This window comes from Cupressus sempervirens, chromosome 6, assembly GCF_028749045.1.
Source record: "Cupressus sempervirens isolate cs-2001-9-10 chromosome 6, ASM2874904v1, whole genome shotgun sequence".
NCBI lineage: Eukaryota > Viridiplantae > Streptophyta > Pinopsida > Cupressales > Cupressaceae > Cupressus > Cupressus sempervirens.
Window position 1 is genome coordinate 473,715,939 of NC_143123.1, and position 4,087 is coordinate 473,720,025.

The following is a 4,087-nucleotide window of genomic DNA, read 5'->3' on the forward strand; positions in this document are numbered from 1 at the left end:
AAAAAAGAGTGATCAATGGGTGGATCATGATGTGTACTACCACCATGACCACTACTTGATCAATGAGAGGAATGTAGATGAGGATGTGTCCCAATTACACCATGGACATGGTGCTGAACATCTGATATGGGTATGCTAAGATGCTTTGATATGAATTTATATAAATATAATAGATCCTCAACAAGGCTACTCATAGTATCTCATGTCAACACTCTAGTGAGACCTATACCTATGAATTGTGGGCCTCTGAACCTCACAGACACTTCGACATGGTCATTACCTATGGAATCATCCTGGAATAAACATTGAGTTGTTTATCCAAGAGGTCCGATAGAATGACCTTTCACCTTCTATCTAGAAGGATTTTTCCTAATTAATGTCCTCATATTTGAGGTGTAGGAAACCAGACCCTCTAAGAATGAAGGATTTAAATGCAATTAAGATGAAATGCAGTTTAATCTATATGAATATGTAGTTTAATATATAAATTAGAAAATAACATTTAACCTACATGTATGCATAGTATTAATCTAGATGATATTAAAGAAAGCTAGAATGCAATGAAAGCTTGAACAAAGTGAGTGAGTAATTCAGCAAAGATTCGATAGTGTAAAAAGACCCTCTAAGAATGAAGGATTTAAATGCAATTAAGATGAAATGTAGTTTAATCTAAATGAATATGCACTTTAATCTATAAATTAGAAAATAACATTTAACCTACATGTATGCATAGTATTAATCTAGATGATATTAAAGAAAGCTAGAATGCAATGAAATCTTGAACAAAGTGAGTGAGTAATTCAGCAGAGATTCAATAGCATAAAAATTCAACCTTTGTAATGAGGAATTAGGAGTTCCTTAAATAGAAATCCTAGAATCCACTAACGGGTGAGATCAACTTGGATTGATGGTCAGGATTGAAGCAAAGATTCAGTTAAGATGGAAACTTCCTTGTGTAGGTGAAGTGAACTGTTTCTAATCTGAGTGTGATGAGTAGTTAACTGAACTTGTCATTAGTGTGAGAGCAAGTTATTTAGATTGTTTCCAATTCAAGAGAGAGTTTACTTAGAGTTTCCATTTAGAACTGAAGAGAGAATTTTGAATAGATTATTTAAATTTAATAAGTGAGATGTGAGCTCATAAATGCCTTTTCCATTTAATTAAATAATTTCATTTAATTAATTAGGGATGACTTCCTATTTAATTAAATAACTTTCTTTAATTAATCAAAATAAGCATATTTATTAAATTAAATAAATTTAATTCCCTAGTACATTAGCCTTAAGGTATAATTTAATTTAATTAAAGTATAAATACTTAATAATTAAATCAAATATTAATCAATAGGTTTCAATTTGACTAATATGAGTGCGTACTATAGGGATTAGATTATGAGTATGATGAATGCAGATTAGGGTTTTCTGCATCTGACAATTAAGTCAAGTAGCGAGTAGAAGAATAAGAATTGCCTATTAGAATAGGTCTTAGGATTGATTAGAAATAGACTAGAATTGGTATAATGGCAATGGGCCAATTTTGGGGTATTACATTTTGCCCCTCTTTGAATGAATGTGTGAATAGCATTTTTGATTCAAAAAAAATTAGAAAGCATGATGCAAAAATGAGATTGGTTCTGAAGTTGATGACACAAAGACCAATCGATAAGCTTTTAAGGACTATCTCTAGAATAGAGCTTAATCCCAAGGAATCCAAGTAGAATACCTAGATACCTAAAATTGATAAGAATTCAAAAGATTATCTCCAGAATGGAGCTTAACCTTTAAGAATCCAAATAGAACACCTAGATACTTAAAATTGATAAGCATTTAAAAGACTATCTCTAGAATGGAGCTTAACCTTTAAGGATCCAGATAGAATACCTAGATACCTAAGATTGATAAGCATTTAAAAGATTATCTCTAGAATGGAGCTTAACCTTTAAGGATCCAAATAGAACATCTAGATACCTGAGATTGATAGAATTTAAAAGATTACCTCCAGAATAGAGCTTAACCTTTAAGGATCCAGATAAAACACCTAGATACCTGAGATTGATAATCATTTAAAAAATTATCTCTAGAACAGAGCTTAACTTTTAAGGATCCAAACAGAACATCTAGATACCTAAGAGTGATAAGCATTTAAAAGATTATCTCCAGAAGAGAGCTTAACCTTTAAGGATCTAGATAGAACACCTAGATACCTAAAATTGATAGAAGATAGCAAGATTGAATTATGAGTCATAGAGTCATCCCCAGAATGAGGTTTGATCCTTAGGAGTCGAGAGTTAAACTGCCCCAATACCTGTCCATCAAACACTAAAAAGAGTTGTTATAAGATTGATCAGTTGATAAAAAAATAAGATAGATAGAAAAGATGCTAGATAGGAGGGAGAAAGATGCCCCGAGTGATGAGATGCCCCAAGTGATGAGGACATAAGATAGGAACAAGATATCCCAAGCGATGAAGATTCAAATTGATTTGAAATGCAAGTTCAATGACGTAATCATCTTACCCCCTCGAGAGCAAAATTGAAAGATGACACACTAGAAGTATGATGTAAGGAGAATGATGAAAGATACAGAAGAAATCCAAGGTTTAGCAAAATTAGAAGAGATTAGAACAATTAAGAGAAAATATGAAGAGATCAAAATGATCTTAAGAAAATTGGAAGTCAATGCAAAGTGATTTTAAGGTCCAAAAGACCAAGTTTGACCAAAGAGTGGACCAGAATTGAGCATAGTTGACTTGAGTTGACTTCTTCAAAAATAAATTTTGAAAACATGAAGGATTTTGAGCTGAAAAGATTCCAAGAATCACAAAGTATCAGAAAGATGTGGGTTGCACAAGCGTTTAATCGCGTCGGTCCCCAAAATTTTAAAAGACATTTTTGAGGCACTTAGGTGTGTTAGATTTCAAATTCGATCCCAAAAATAGATTTAGAATGGTCAAATTAGCCAGGGGGTGATTTTTGTGCAAATTGAAGCACTTTAAGAAATTAGGTCAATAGCTATATAAGGACCCAAGGGGTCATTTTCAATTTATTTGTGCTTTTTTTCTTGTAGTGAATTGAGCTCTGAGAGAGACATGGCAGTGAATGTGAGATATCATCATTTTGAGTGCTCCAGACGACACAACCAACCAACAGACCATGGACCATCAATGAGTCATTGATTTCCCCCCTTCATACTTTTACTTTCATGTGTTATGAAGTCATTTATTGCATTTTTTAGCATTTTTTAGGGTTGTCCAAACGGTTTTCATGCAAGACTATCTTTTCTTGTGCGAAGATAATCTCTTGCACAAAGAAACGGGGTGTACCATTTCTTCATGCATGCTAGTGAGATTTCTCGCATGGGAGATACCCACCTCTCATGTGAAGGACAATATTCTTTGCACGCGAGAACTTAGTATCTCGTGCGACGAAAAGATTCTTCATGTGAAAGAGGGAAACTTCGTGCAAGATTTTGGGATCTTCGTGTGAGAACCCATGATAGTAGAAGTTAAAATGTTCAATTTTGTATGTGAAATTTGCATTTTTATTAGCTTTGTTTTGAAATTTCATTTTGGTACTAATCATTTTCTTGTCATTTTTATTTGTGTGTGTGTGCAGGAGGTCTTTGACAACGTTTCATTCAGATCACATTATCTACCATATAGAGAGTTGTTGCAGAGTCTTGATGATGCTGATCGGACACACATTGCGCAATTGGGTTTGTCTTCTTTATGCTAGATCCCAGCCGTGATGGTGAATCATGGCTTGCTCACAACTTTGGTGGAGTGTTTCCATTCAGAGATGAACACCTTTCACCTACCTGTGGGGGAGATAACCATTACCCTAGAGGAAATATGGAGGATATTGAGGATCCCCTTTCATAGTGCATGAGTCATGTACGATACAGTGCCCCAAGCAGGCACAACAACACTTTTTTGTTGTATTTGGTAGAGAGCTTTAGCGAGGTACAACCATCAGCTGGGATGAGCTAATGCATACATATGGGCTGACACACATGCTGGCATCTATGCTAGCTATATTCTTGAGCTGTTTCTTGTGTCCTGATAGAGGACAACACGGTTTGGAGTGTGG